The 15,940-nt window shown below is 48.8% G+C and overlaps 1 protein-coding gene across 2 annotated transcripts in view; it reads left to right on the plus strand.

Moving 5' to 3' along the window:
• The first annotated feature begins 79 nt into the window (after window positions 1-79).
• The window catches only part of LITAF (lipopolysaccharide induced TNF factor), a 93,354-nt gene continuing 77,493 nt past the window's right edge, over window positions 80-15,940 (plus strand). Inside the window, exons 1-2 of one of the 2 annotated variants that reach the window (XM_074322863.1) lie at window positions 80-275; window positions 7,554-7,650. The gene's annotated coding sequence lies outside the window, so the exon portion shown is untranslated. The remainder of the gene's footprint in view (window positions 276-7,553; window positions 7,651-15,940) is intronic. The other variant, XM_074322864.1, reaches the window with a different exon arrangement.

Consider the following 15,940-nt stretch of genomic DNA (forward strand, 5'->3'; position numbering starts at 1 on the left):
GGGCGGGCCCCGCCTGGCTCGTCCAATAGGAGCTCGCGCTGGGACGGCAGGGCGGGGCGGGGTCACGTGCGCAAGGGGCCGAAGCGGCTCAGGATGGGCGGGTACTGCGTGCAGCTGGCAGAAAGAAGGCAGGGGTCGCCTTTGGCCTCGGTGCTCGCGGGTTGGGCACCTGGGGGCACCGGCCCTGGGCCGGGAGCCCTCCCTCCATCCTCGGAGGCTGCCCTTAGCCACCCACCCCCCTCCCTTACAGAGGGGGAAACTGAGGCGCACAGCAGGTAAGAGTGTTGCTCCGAAGCGGGGAGCGATGGAATCCCGGGCAGGGGCCGGAGAGGCAGGACATTCCTGAGCTGATTGTCCTTGCTTGGGGTGGGGCCGGGGGTGAAACTGGTCATTCACTTGTTCGTTAGTTCATGTATTCAGCATCATTCATTTATTCAACATGTATGGAACACCGACCATGTCCCTGGTACACGGTCTCCGAGAAGGAGACAAACAAGACCCCCTCCCTCATGGAGCTCTGATTCTGCTGTGGGCTGAGGCTTCCGGGAATTTGCAGCCCCTTGGCCGCTTATACTCATGATTAACGTAATAACCCTGTGATTAGGCCCCCACCAAGTGCCTGCCCTGTACTGACCGCTGAACACATTTTATCAAAACGACCCAGAAAGCAGGAACTATCCCATTTTACAGATGAGGAACCTGAGGCTCCACAGAGCTGAGGTACCACAGCTGGCAGGATTGGAGGCCAGGCCTGGGAACAAGTGGCCTCATAGTGCAGTAATTTCCATTTATTTACACAAGAAGGCAGTCCAGTGAGAGGACGCCCCACTTGGTGGCCAGCTGGGGACCCAAAATAGGGCGAGGGTGGGTCCATCATGGCCTCTGTGGCCCAAGTCCCCTGGGACACCTCCTCTGGCTTGGAAGACTAGAGGGGGCAGATGAAGCCCATGATTCTGTCAGCTGGGGGACTTGTCAGCTGCAAACATCACTCGTAGCCTCAAGCAGACCCTCTAGGAGGCGGTGCTCACAAGGCTCATCTTTTTCCTGCTTTAGATGCATCGAGCTGTTTCCCACCTCTGGGCCTTTTCCGGGGCTTCGTCCTCCAGCTGAAACGTTCTTCCACTTTATCTTTCATACCTTGGCTTAAATGTCCATCGGGAGACCCCCTCCCTGATATCCACCTATGGTCAGTTCCCTTTGCATTATGAAATTGTACATTTTTTGAGGATATATGATTAATTTTTGGTCTGTCTCTTCCCCAGGGCTAGGTCACTTTTATTCATTGCCATGTCTGCAGAAGAGTACCAGGCACCCACTAGGTGCTGAATACATGTATGCTGAATGAATGAATGATTAAAGTGCAGAGCTCTAGGCCTGGCTCAGCTGCATCCTTGCCAAGAGGCCAGGCCCAGATGGTGAACTGGGGGTTGAGCAGGAACGGGGAACAGAGAGGCAGAGGGAAGCCCAGCTCCAGGCCAACTACCCCAGGGGGCCAGAGCCAGGCGTCTCAAACAGCTCCTGCTCCCCAGTCTGCCCAGCACTGCTGTCAAAGGCTCTGGTCTCGTCAGCCACACCTGGGAGCCCAGAGGGGAAGGAAGCAGGTTTTTCCCACAAAGCCAGTTCCAGTGGCCGCTGTGGTTCCAGCCTCAAGTTGGCAAAGACTTCATTAGTGGTGAGGATGTGGGAGGGGCAGGCTTGGAGCCCCAGAGCCAGAGCTGGCAAAGCAGTGACAGAGGAGGCAGGGACACTTTTGGGGAAAAGATTCTGGGAGAAAAAAAATGGTGAAGTGGAATGTAGCGTGGCATAGAATTTGAGAGTGACACTGCCGGGTCCAAATCTAGCCTTTCCTGCTGAGTAGCTTTGGAAACGCTGCCTAACTGCTCTGTGCCTCAGTTTCCTCATCTGAAAAATGGGGGTAACAGTAAGTTCGACCTCACAGGGTGGTTGTAAGCACCTCAAGTGCTTGGTGCAGACTCAGCAATCCCACCCATTCAGTGTTCACATTAGTAATAGGGTTGGACAGGTGTGGGAGTGAACTTGGGCTTTCCCATTTAGAACTAATCAAGTTACTGCACCTCTCTGAGATTCAGGCTTTTCTTCTTCATGTGGGTCTCATGTAACCTGCCTCTTGGGGTGCTGAGAGGTGGAGGGCTGAGAGTAGCCCATCTGGGCCCAGCCATCACCTTGCCCAGACTGAGTTGCGTCAATAATAACAATAACAATGAATAATAATAGCAAACATTGTTCAAAGCACCACATGTATATAAACTCATTTTAATCCCCATTTTACAGGTGGGGAAACTGAGGCACAGAGTGGCACATATGCACAGAAATCACTTGGGGGGTCTTATTAAAAATGCAGATTCTGGCTAAATAGGTCTAGGTGTGAAATTCTGCGTTTCCCACAAGCTCCCAGGTGGTACTGATGGTTGCAGACACACTCTGAGCCGCGAGGGGCCTTGCTAAAGGTTACACAGAGGCTGAGCACCCAGCCCACACAGTAGGCTACAGAGTCCTAAACCTAACCGACCCTAAGTGCCTGCGCCAGCCCCAGCTTTCTCCCTCTACAAAGAGGAGGCAGGAAGTAGAGCTCCCCTCCCCAAGCTCATTTCCTCTCTTGAGACTCTACCACCTCCCTCCATGGTGTCATTTGGCCTCTTAGAACCTTCCTGCCCCCAGTATCCCAGGGGGTGGGGTGGGGCTCTCTGTCAATGGCAGGGAGGTTCTCAGTTGCTCATTAGCCAGGAGGATAACTAAGGGCAAGAGATGAGCTCACCCTGACTCCCTGGGACTTGCTGAGGCCCAGCTGAGCCCTGTGCCAGCCTGGCCCTGTGCCTGCTTCCATTTGCCTGAGGGGTTGGGACAAGGGAGGGGCTTGCTGGGGAGTAGCGAGGTCTCAGCCAGCCCCAGGGGAGACTCCCTCCAGCTTTGCCTCCCTGCCTAGCCCACAGCCACCAGGCTGCGCAGGCACTGCTCCCAGGGCATCCACATAAGGATTCCAGGCCTAGAAATGAAATGAAAATTGCTTGGCCCGAGGAGAGTTCCCTAAAAGCTGAGAGGGGACCCAATGGTGAGTTCTGCAGGGTGAGGATAGGTGGGACACAGAGAGGGAGTCAGGCGGCAGTGAATCACACAGCAATTCTTGTTCAAGGGGAGAAAGCCTCACTTCTGTTAAGTGGCTTAAACATCGCTCCAGCACTGGCTTACCTTATATAACCAGGAGGTACAGACCTCAGGCTCAGTCTTGAGCAATCTGCACTCTTGTGCCAGAATTTAATAACGTGTTGTTTTCTGCGTGTTTATGTTTACAGTTACCTTCTATTTTGGGGCACAGGTATGGCTCTTCCATTTATGATAGTGACATATCCAGTCCTTTTAAAATCCATTCATTTAGGGAGAAAAATAGTTAACTTAAAGCTAAGCCTAACGGAAGTGACTAGCGGTGGTGTGAGGAGATGGAAGCAGTGGAACAGTGGCAGGTGGATGGCTGAATGGCTGAAGTGGGTCACCTGCTGGAGGTGAATCCGAGGGCCGCTGGCAGCCCAGGCCCCCCACAGTCCTCTCAAACAGGGCCCAGCAGAGCCCCCATCCCAGAGACAGAGACATCCCACAGGTTCTGTGTCTGCTAGAAAAGTCTATCTGGGTTGTGCTGGGTTGAGTGGGGCCTGGGTCTGCCCTGGTCTGTATTCCTGGGGTCTGTGGTGTCAGTGTGATGAGCAGACTAAGGGAGGGTCGGCATGCTCAGCCTGATGTGCTCCCCTTCCCCAGCCTGCCCCACGTTTCCATCTGCAGCGCACATACAAGCACTGGAGCCGTTAATCATTTCACTCAGTTACTCATTCAGCCAATCTTTATTGAGCACCTACTATGTGCCAAGCACTGTGCTAGTTGCTGGAGAGAGACAGCCATGAGCCAGACAGGCCAAACAGCCCTCACGGGCTTTACATTCTCCTGAGGGAAGAAAGACGATAAACACAGAAACAAGTACAGTATATGGCATGTCAGACAGTGTATGTGCTACAGAAAAAGAGAGAGTAAGGTAAGAGGTGTGGGAACATGGAGGGTAGAGGTATGGAGGTCCTCTCTGACAGGTGTGCCAGGCCCTGGGATGGATGCAGCCTTGTCCTGACACCAGAGAAGCTCACAGATGTGGAAGCAGGCAGACAATGAGCCAGCACTGGGCAGGGGTCGCTTTTATTTTTGTTTTTAAGTAATTTCTTAGTGAACACAGACTGGTGGGCAGATGGTAATCCAGATCGTGACGTGTTCTCTTCTTTGGTCCTTGTGTGACTTTTACTAAAAATGTCATAGTTATTTTAATCATGTAATACACACCAGGTACCCCATCAATCAAAAAAAAAAAGCGAGGACCCTAACAAAGGCCGACATTCACTCCTGAGATGCGCCCGTCCCATCTCCCACCTGGGGGCCCCATCACTTTGAATCCTGTCTTCATCGCTTCCTGCTTTCTTTGTATGGTTTTATTATACCTACATCTTACAAATACATTTTAAAATTTTAGTTTTTTCTTCCTAACTTTATTTAAAGAGTGTATTAGTTTCCTGCGGCTGCTGGACCACATACTATAAACGGAGTGGCTTCAAACAAACAAATCTATTCTTACAGTTCTGGAGGCTGTGTGTAAAATCAGGGGGTTGGCAGGGTGCTCCCTCGGAAGGCTCTAGAGAAGGATCTGTTCAGTGCCTCGCCCCTGGCTCTGGGGGTTGCCAGCAATCCCTGACAGCCCTCGGCTTAGAGAGAGATGCACGCTCCAGTCTCTGCCTCTGTCTTATGTGTTCTCTGTGTATCGTTGCCTTTTTTTCCTTCTCTCAACCTTACTGAGGAATAAATGACATATGTAATTGTGTATAATTAACATGTACAAAGTGAGGCTTTAATATACATACACATTATGGAATGATTGCCCAGATGCAGATAATTGCCACATCCCTCGCCTCACACAGTTACCGCTTTTATTTTTGTGTGTGGTGTGTGTGTGTGTGGTAAGAATGCTTCAGATCTACTCTCAGCAACTTTCAAGTATATAGTACTGAATTATTAACACAGTCACGTGCTGTACATTGGATCCTCAGAACCTATTCTTAAAACTGAAAGTTTGTACCCTTTGACTTACATCTGTTCGTTTCTCCCTCCATCCATCCCCTGGCAACCACCATTCTATTTTCTGTTTCTACGAAATGGGCTTTTTCTTCCTTTCATTCTTCCCGCCCTCCCCACCGCTGTCCAACTACTGTGTTTCCCCGAAAATAAGACCTAGCCGGACCATCAGCTCTAATGCGTCTTTTGGGGCAAACATTAATACAAGCCGGTCTTAGTCTTATATTAATTTTTGCCCCAAAAGATGCATTAGAGCTGATGGTCTGGCTAGGTCTTATTTTCGGGGAAACACGGTATAAGTGATAACCATACAGTATTTGCCTTTGTCTGTCTGGCTTATTGCACTTAGCATAATGCTGTCCTTCCCTGTTTCTCCATGTTGTTGCAAGTGGCATGATTTTCTTCTTTTTATGGCTACATAATATTCCATTGTATTTATATACCACGTCTTTATCCATTCATTTCTTGAAGGACTTTTAGGTTGTTTCCATATCTTGGCTATTGTGAATAATGCTACAGTGAATGTGGGAGAGCACATAGCTCTTCAAGATAGAGATTTCATTTCATTCACATAGGTATACCCAGGAGTAAGATTACTGGGTCACATGGTAGTTATATTTTTAATTCTTTAAGGAACCTCCATACTGTTTTCCATTGCAACTGTACCGTTTACATTCCCAGTACCAGTGCATGAAAAAGTTCCCTTTTCTTCACATCCTCACCAACACTTATCTCTTGTCTTTTTTAATAATAGCCAGTCTGACAGGTGTGAGGTGATCTGTCATTGGGGTTTTGATTTATATTTTCCTGATTATTAGTGATGTTGGGCACCTCTTCATGTACTTATTGGCCATGTGAATGTTTTCTTTGGAAAAATGTCTAAGGTCCTTTGCTCATTTTTAAACTGGGTTATTTGATTCTTTTTGCTCTTGAGTTGTGTGCGTTCTTTATATATTTTGGATAGTAACCCCTTGTCAGATACATGGTTTGCAAATATTTTCTCCTATTCAGTAGGTTGCCTTATCAATTTATGGTTTCCTTTGCTGTGCAGAAGCTCTTTAGTTTGACGTAGTCCCACTTGTTTATTTTAGCTTTTGTTGCCTGTGCTTTTGGTGTCTTATCCAAGAAATCATTGCCAAGACCAATGTCATGGATCTTTTTCCATGTTTTCTTCTAGTAGTTTTATGGTTTCAGGTCTTACATTTAAGTCTTTGATCCATTTTGGGTTAATTTTTGTGAGTGATCTAAGATAGGGGTCATTTCATTCTTTTGCATGTGGATAATCCAGTTTTTCCAGCACCATTTATTGAAGAGACTATCTTTTCTCCATCGTGTGTGCTTGTTGCCTTTGTCAAAAATTAGTTGACCATATATGCATAGGTTTATGTGTGGGCTCTCTATATGCATGGCTGGGTTTATGTCTGGGCTCTCACAAACCAACTCCCACTGGTCTGTGAGTCTGTTATTATGTCAGTGCCATACTATTTTGATTACTATAGCTTCGTAATATAGCTTGAAATCAGGAAGTGTATTGCCTCCAGCTTTGTTTTTTCCTCAAGATTGCTTTGGCTATTTGGGGTCTTTTGTACTTTCATACAAATTCTAGGGTAATTTTTTCCTATTTCTGTGAAAAATGCCATTGGAATTTTTATAGGAATCACATTGAATCTGTAGATTGCTTTGGGTAGTAGGGACATTTTCGCAATATTCTAATCCAAGAACATGGGACAACTTTCCATTTATTTGGGTCTTCTTTAATTTCTCTCATCAGTGTCTTTTAGTTTTCAGTGCACAGGTCTTTCACCTCGTTGGTTAAATTTATTCCTAAGTATTAGATTGTTTTTGATGTGATTGTAAATGGGATTGTTTTATTAATTTCTCTTTCAGATAGTTTGTTTTTTGTATATAGAAACAAATGGTTTTTGTACGTTGATTTTTGTATCCTGCAACTTGACTGAATTCATGTATTAGTTCAAACTGTTTTTTAGTGGAGTCTTCAGGAGTTTCTATGTGTGAGATCATGTCATTTGCAAACAAAGATAATTTTACTTCTTCTTTTCTAGTTTGGATGCCTTTTATTTCTTTTTCTTGCCTAATTGCTATGGCTAGGACGTCTTCCTCTTCTTATAAGGACCCCAAGTCATTGGATTTCGGCCCATGCTAACCCAGCACGACTCCATCTAAACTTAACTAATCACATCTGCAAATGCCCTATTTCCAAATAAGATTACATTTAATGGTACTAAGGTTCAGGATTTCAGTATATTTCTTTGGGGACACAATTCAATCCACAACAAAGGGAGCCCAGACAACCAAAAAAGAGTATCAAGCTGTATGAATCTTCCAGAGCTTAATTTCTTCATGTACTAGCACATCGCTAAGATTGACCCACATTGTAGTTCACTTGTTTTAACTGTTATGTCCTATTCCATCAGGTCAGTGTACCACAGGTGATCCATCTGCTCGCCTACGGATGGCCTCTTGGGTGGTGTCCAAGTGTCTGCTAATTCGAAGGGCTGTTTGAACATTCTGGTAAGTGGCTCTTGCTGCGTACATGCAAGAGTTTCTCTAGAGTGTTTACCTTGAAGTGGAATCACAATATGTTAATGTTCAACTTTAGGAGCTAATAGCAAGTTGCTTTTCAAAGTGGTTATATTAGGTTGGTGCAACAGTAACTGCAATTTAAAAGGTTAAAAATAATTGCAAAAACCGCAATTACTTTTGCACCAACCGAATACTAATTACACTCCCGTCAGCATAGTGTATGATCCACATCCTCTCCTTCACTTGGTATTATTGGATTTTAAAATGTTTGCCAACTGAGTGTAAAACTGTTGCCAGTGGAGATCTTGATTTGCATTTCCTTGATCACTAATGGTGCTGAACAAATTTCTTAATGCTTAGGTCTAAAATACATTCACCTATGTTTTCTGAAGATTTGTTTTTGACATTTAAGTTCATAACCTATCGTCTTTCCCATCATTAAAGTTGAAAAGGTACTTACCTATAATTCCTACTGAAGATTTTAAAGTGGTCGTCTTCGTTTGTGGCATTTAAGTCCTTAACCTGGAATTTATTTTTGTGGGATAAAGGATTGGTTGTATACGCTTGGGCGTTTTTGTAGGGTGACAAGTGTATTTGGGGGACAAGGGGCAGGATGTTTGACTGGGACTCTTGAGAGTACTGGAAATTGCTTGCTGGTTTTGAGTTCAGATTCTCCTCTCTCTCTGAGAGCTTCAGTCTCCTCATTTATAAAATGGGAATTATGGTAGATACTGCCCTGGGTTGCCCTGAGCTTTACATGCGATAAGGCATGCAGAAGGCATCCCACATCGCAGTACACAGCATAAGAACACTGACTGGTGTTTATTGAGCACTTACTATGTGCCAGGTGATGTGTCAAACATGTTACATGGGTTTTTACTACATTTAACCCCCAACAACTCAATACCCCCAAGTAGTTGGTATTTTCTACACTCTACAGAGGAGTTTCAAATAGGATGAGCAAGTCCCCTAAGGGCACACAGCTAGCATGCATCGGAGAACTTGAACCCAGGCGGTCTGGCTGCAGAGCCCTCACCTGTCACCACCACACATCAAAGCCGTTTCCCTTCCCTTCCTCCATCCTCTAGAATCCAGTCCCCGGGCTGAGGAGAGAAATGGCTGCTTCTCCAGGAGGAAGGGTCTAGACGTTGAAATGGAGGAGTGGTAGGCAGTTGAGCTTGAATCCCCTGTGGCCCCTACCTTTGCTTCCAAGGTTGGGGAGAGGCTGGGGAGGCAGGGGGGAGGCTGGGCCTCCTGATGGGGAAGACAATCCATCCTCCCCCCTGGCCAGCCACTATGGAGATGAGTCACTGACCGCAATAGTCCCCCCAGTGTCATCCATAATCCACAACTGCCATCCGGGATCTGGGGTTGCTTTGGGGTCAGGTAGGAATTATTACCAAGGCCCAGCTCTCAGGGGCTTTCATCTACAGCTGAGCCTGGACACAATCAAACCTCTTCTCTACATCTGAAGGCTAGCGTCTTCCCACCAAGGGGGATGCACACAAAGGGCTTTGAGCTGCGTTTGAGCCCAGCTCTGCCACTTCCCAGTTACCTTCTCTGAGCCTCAATGTCCTTATCTGTAAAATGGGAATAACTGGCCTGACTTTGCTAAAAGATTTAGAAATAATCTGTGTAAAAGGCATGAGTAGCCTACAGCTGGCTTTGATCATGGAGCTGCTGTTATTACAGTCACTCTTTTGATGATTGTCTCCCAGGCCCTGCTGGGGATATGGAGATGGTGTGACCCCTCAGCGAGTTTGCAGCCTCCTGGGAGAAACAGATCCCCATTGTATTACCTGCAAAAAGGGCTTTTAATAAGCCAATGTGTCCCGCCACAAAAACTAGTTAAAGGTGATTATTCATGGAACAGCTATTTATTGAAAACCTACTATGTGCCCAGCAACCTACAGTGGTGAGCAAGACAATCAGTCCTGTATCCATAATATCTACAGTCTCATGTCCCAGGAAAAGCGGGGGCCTCTGTGTCCTGCTAGGAGGAGACCTCCCAGGATCAGGCTGGGCAGATGCAGGTGACAGAGGGCTCCTAGGTCTGCCCATGGATGGGGTGGGGGCTCATGCACACCCATCCCCAAAACCCACCAAAGCGCACATTTCTCCTTTGCTGGGAGGCCCTGACTGAGGGGCAGGGGTAAGAGTGGAGCCCCTCCGATCTCTCAGACCTAAGTGTGACTTATGGGGCCTATTAGTTATCTATTCTGCGTAACAAGTTACCCCAACACTTAGCAGACACTTCTTTTCTCATAGAATCTGTGGGTCAGGAAATCAGGAGCAGCTCAGCTGGGTGGTTCTGGCTCAGGGTCTCTCACGCAGTTGCATTCAAGATGCCAGCCAGAGCTGCTGTCACAGGCTTGACAGGCTGGAGGACCCGCCTCCATGTGGCTCACTCCCACGGCTGTCGGTGGGAGGCCTCAGCTCTTCACTATGAGGGCCTTTCCAGCAAGTGCCACAACATGGCAGCTGGCTTCCCCAGCCTGAGCGATTCTAAATAGAGAGCAAGAGGCGTGCCCACGTTTAAAAACATAGATGGTAATATTCCACACATGCTGTTCTGGCCTTTGCTTTCTCGCTTGAAAACATATCTCAAAACTCACTGTCTATCATTACACACAGACATGCTTTATTCTTGTTGATTTCTTGATTTTAAAGAATAATTTGAAACACGGTGCTGCTAAAATAGAAAAGCAGAACCTGGCATTTGTTGAGTGCTGACTGCCCTGAGGGCTGTCACCTCATCTGACCCTCCCCACACCCCATAAGGTGGGTGCTGTTCCCAAAACACAATTCAAGTTCATGGGCAGCTTTTATAAATAGGTAGAAAATAAAAAAGTACTCACTACAGAGACATGTCAAGCCCCAGACTGTAGTACTGCCCAATAGTAACTGTCAAGGTTAGCAGAATAATAAAATACTGATGTATACTATTATTATATCAAGATGCAGTATTATTATATAGTAACATATTAACATAATAAAAATATATTGCATTAACATAATAAATAGAAATCATGTATTGTAAATATGTTTAATATATTATAAATATATAAATATAATAAAATATGTAAAATAGTAAGAAGAGGAAAAGAAATAATTGAGACAAAATACTGGGAAAAGAACAAAACCAGGAGGAGCTGAAAGGTTACTCGTGCAGGAACTGAGACCTGGGCTCGCAGCCCCAGGGCTGGCTCTGAGGCTGTGCTTGGGTGGGAGGCTGTCGGTGGGGTACTGAGGTCCAAGGGTCTAGGTAGGATTCTGCTCCCTTGCATCTCACTTCAGATGGGGAGAAGCTTCTAGAAGGGATAGCGTTGCCCAGGATTAAGATGAAACCCATCGAGGGGCCGGCCCGGTGGCTCAGGCGGTTAGAGCTCCACGCTCCTAACTCTAAAGGCTGCCAGTTCGATTCCCACATGGGCCAGTGGGCTCTCAACCACAAGGTTGCTGGTTCAACTCCTCGAGTCCTGCAAGGGATGTTGGGCAGCGCTCCCTGCAACTAAAATTGAGCATGGCACCTTGAGCTGAGCTGCCACTGAGCTCCCGGATGGCTCAGTGGGTTGGAGCGCATCCTCTCAACCACAAGGTTGCCGGTTCGACTCCCGCAAGGGATGGTGGGCTGTGCCCCCTGCAACTAGTAACGGCAACTGGACCTGGAGCTGAGCTGTGCCCTCCACAACTAAGACTGAAAGGACAACAACTTGAAGCTGAGCTGCGCCCTCCACAACTAAGATTGAAAGGACAACAACTTGACTTGGAAAAAAGGCCTGGAAGTACACACTGTTCCCCAATGAAGTCCTGTTCCCCTTCCCCAATAAAATCTTTAAAAAAAAAAAAAGCTGAAACCCATCTGCCGGCGGGCTCACATGTGAGATGAGAGGGGGAGAAAGAGCACGTTCCTGCCACAGCCCATCTTCCAAACCCCAGAATCCTCTGGCCCTGGCGATCTGCTCCCTCCTATTTGTGGGGAACCTGAGCCAGCAGGCTGTCCTCGGGGTCTCTGCAAATGCTGGGGTCCCAGGGGGTGTGCCTGCCCTGTCGAAAGCCCCCATAACTCTAGAACGGGCTGGTGGGGTGGCATAGTACATACCTGCCTCTGAGGCTGTGGTGACGTAGACGTAGTCATATGTGCAGAGCAGGGCCCAGGAGCACCTTCTATGGGTAGCCGATGCCACCGAGATGGTCCTGATTCCCGGCAGGCCCTGTGCCACTGGGGTGGGGGGCTTTGTCCAGAACCAGACTGCCCCTCTGCCCCCCTGCACAGGCTCTGCAGGGAACATTGTTCTGGGCTCTGAGCCTCACAGGCTGTGGGTTCAAGTCCAGCTCTGCCCCATCTCCACTCAGGCTCCAGCTCTCTGAGCCTCAGTTTCTCCATCTGTGGCATGGGCTTGGTACGTGGGCAGCCTGAGCACTTGGTAAGAACTCTGGCTGAGAGGGGTGTACAAGAAAATGAGACTCGTTTCTGAGCAGAGCTGGTGCCCCCTGGCGCTCCCTGATTCCTGACGCGCTATAGAAGGACCACCCACACTGCCCCAGGCCCCCGCCAAGCCTTGTCCCTGCTGCTCTGGCCCCTGAGGGAAGAGGTTGGAGCGGCTGAGTTGTCTCCAGCGTGTCCTGGCCTGTCCTTGCTGGGAGACCAGAAGGGAGTGAGTGGCTGCGGCAGGAAGGCAGCTCAGGTCCTCAGCTCCTGCTCAGGTTCTTGGGGCCTCAGCATCTCCATCTGCCCTTGTAGCCCCCACCCTCTTCCTCCCTCCCTACATTGCAGCCGTGCTCAGCCACAGCGGTTCCCTGTCACCTTGTGTCATTTTGGGGGCTGTCTCAGAGAAGAGTCAGGGTGGGCCTTCTACGGATGCAAAGTTGTGGAAAGAACATTCCAGGTGGGGGGACAAGCAGGGCAAAAACTTGAGATGGGAACAGACGCCAAGGGGCGGGGAGGGAAGAAGTGGTGGGAGAAGGGGCCCGAGGGGAGGACCAGGCCTGGCTGGAGGCCTGGCGGGTTCAGGCAGGGCGTGATGTGTTCCATTCCCTCACCCCTGCCCCCGGAGTGTCCCTTCTCCTTCAGCCTAGAAACCCCCTCACCAGAGTTCCCTATTTCAGCCCTTTCCCAGGGCCTTCCCAGCACCTCTGTCTCCCCACCCCCGTGAGGGGTACTCTCTGGGCTGGGGTTTCCCCAGGATCTCCAGCCAGAGAGGAGAACTAACACTCATCGTGGTAAAGGCCACGGTGCATGGTTCTCCTACTGTGTGCTAGGCCTTGTGCGGGGTGCACTGGCTGTGGCCTGAGCCCCTTGGACCCTCAGGTTGGACAGGCCCATTTTACAGATCGGGAGACCGAGGCACAGTGTGACTCACTCGAGGCTCACAGGGCAGGAGTCAGGATTCCAACCCAGCTCAGTCTCATCCCAAAGGTTTGTCAAATGTCGTTCGAGCCTCATGACAGTGAAAGTAGGAGCTTTCCTACCTGCCTCCCTTCATTCCCCGCATTTTGGTAAATGTCGCCACCAGATCCCCAGCTGCTGAGCTGGACTCCCCAGAACCACTGTCAGTCCTTCACTGGCCCCTCTTCCAGGGGCTGGTCTTTAAATGCCCCTGGACCGGCCTTGTAGCAACTTCAACACCCACCATGTCAGTGGTGGTGATCTCTCCCTCCCTCCTGAGAACAAAAGAGGAAATTAAATGGTGGCAGGTTGCCATGGATGTAGAGAAAGCTATACCGAGATCTGTGGGCATCTTTCTCTAAAGATACACTTCACATGACTGCAGTAAAAGCAGTGTATCTGGAAGCGGGGCCAGCCAGCGGGCCCCTTGTGTCCCTAAGGAACCCACAGGACCTGCCACTCAGCCCCACCGCCCCCAGAGAAGTCGCAGGGAGGGGGTAGCCCCCATAAGCCACCCCTTTTGTCATAAGAGAGTCCTGCGAGGGCTCAGAGTCACTACCCCACCTTCTCAGAAGCAGTGCCCTGTTTGGGGGTAATGTTCTAAAACTGAGTGGGGTGATGGACGCCTAACTCTACGAATACACTAAAAACCACAGAATTATACACTTTAAGTGGGTGAATTGTATGGTATGTGAATTGTATCTCAATGAATCTGTTTTTTAAAAAAACTCCGATGTCCTTCCCCATAAGGGTGGGGGCCCAGATCTGCTCAGACCAATGAGAAGTAAAAAAAAAAAAAAAAAAAAATCGTGAGAAGACTCAAATATTACCTAATAGCAATAATCAGAGCTGACATTTCCTTAGTGCTGGTGACAGGCTGAGCCCTTTCTAAGTGTGAACTCCTGTGACTCTCAGAGCAACCCTATCCGGCAGACATTACTAAGCACCCATTTGGCAGATGGGGAAACTGAGGTACACAGTGGGAATGTGGCTTGCCAAGGTCACAAGCAAAGAAATGTCAGGGGCAGGGTTTGAACCAGCCAGCCTAGCTCCAAAACCCTCACTCTCCTCCACCCCAATATACACGAAAATAAAGAGGATGATTGTATGATAATCAAGTGCACCCCCCAGTGGACCAGCGGGCAGGTCCCGGCCATATTCTTAATCAACACTGTAAACGGCCGGCTGGCCCCGCTTCCAGACACTGCTTTTGCTGCAGTCATGTGAAGTACGTCTTTTGAGAAAGGTGTAACGTCCTCTAGATGAGCTTCTTGCAGCTCCCCACCTATTTCCCCGCTTGCTGCTGGATTCTTCTATTACAAATCATGTCATCATCTCATCCATAAATACATTCATTCTTCAGCATGTATCTTTTAAAAATAACCACATTTTCATTTAGTTACCATTTTCACACAAGAAGTTAATGATTTTGTAATATCCCCTAAAATCCCATGTTCCCCCCATTGTTTCCTAGATGTATTTTTTATGGGTAGTCGGTTTAAATCAAGCAACAAAGTTCATACATTGCATTTGGCTGGTATAAGGCTTAAATCCCTTTTAAGCTGTAATGATTCTCCCTTTGTAATTTCCTTGTCTTTTAGTCATTGCAGAAAGTGCGAAACCCCTGCTTATAACCATTGATTTGCTGTCTCTTAAAGGGCCTCAAGCAGAAACCCGAGTGGTAGGGGGTTGGGGCGTGGAGGCTTGGCCCAGCCTCCAGGCCTGTGGAGATCCTGGTATTTCTATCTTAGTGGTTATACAAAAAGAAATAAAATTAGGCCTCGGTAGAAAAGGGAGGTACGTTGAAGTTGGCAGCAGCTAAATATATTCATTTGTCTATTTTATCACAAGTGTGTCATTCCCACCTTCAAAGCGTCTGTGGAATCTGTTCTCTCTCTCTTGCAGAAAGTGGATTGAAGGAGGTGAGGGGGGAAGCGGGGAGACTTGGTGGAGGCTCCCACAGTCCAGGCGAGAGCGGGTGGCTTTGGTGAAGAGGGAACAGATTCCAGAACATTCTAGAGGTAGAATTGGTCAGGTGCAGTGGCTGTGTGGACACGTAGGGCTGTCCGGGGTGCTTTGGGCAGCAGGCTCCTTTCTCACTGGGAAAGCAGCCTCCCCACCTGAAGCTCCTCTGCAGACCCCGCCTCCCAGCTGCCAGCTCAGCCGGGGGGATGACACACGCACAGTGAGGGTGACTCACTGCTCAGCATGGGCCACCAGCACCCCATGCCCAGCCTTCCAAAGAGGATGAACCAACAGAAAGGAAGAGAGGGGGCAGGACAGAGGTGCGGATGGCTCAGTACCTCCGTGAGACTCAGTTCCCCATCTGAGCAGTAGGACTGCCCGTTCCCACCTGGCTGGGCGTTGTGAAGAATTAAATGGTGATTCCTGCTCTTAAGTGATGGTCTAGAGGAAGAGCCTCAAGTGGGTCAAGTGGATGTGAAGAGTGGCCAGCCGGGAGGCTGGGCTGTAGCTGACCAAGATACAGGGCCTCCCATGTCCCAGGTGGCCCTTGGTGCTTGCTGGGGTCAGCCTCAGCGCCCTGGGTGCAGGCGCTGTCCATGGTTCCAGACACGCCCCGGGCTGGCCTCTGTAGAGCCTCCGGCTCTTTATTTTCCTTTTGTACTTTGGTGGTGAACACCCTGCATTAATGCAGAGGCAGCCTAGAAAAGGGCAAACGGCATGGATCCAAATGCTCTCTCAGCCACCTACCCGCTGCTGCGTGATCTTGGGCAATTCACGTAGTCTCCCCAGGACTCAGTTTCCTCATCAATAAAATGAGCATAGTCATTCATAGAACCCTCCTAATACGCATGTTGGGAGGGTTAAATGAGGGTAGGTAAGCTTCTGTTGAGTGAGTTAATACCTGTAAAGTGCTTAGAACCATGC

The sequence above is a fragment of the Rhinolophus sinicus genome, linkage group LG18 (genome assembly GCF_036562045.2).
Source record: "Rhinolophus sinicus isolate RSC01 linkage group LG18, ASM3656204v1, whole genome shotgun sequence".
In the NCBI taxonomy this organism is placed as follows: domain Eukaryota; kingdom Metazoa; phylum Chordata; class Mammalia; order Chiroptera; family Rhinolophidae; genus Rhinolophus; species Rhinolophus sinicus.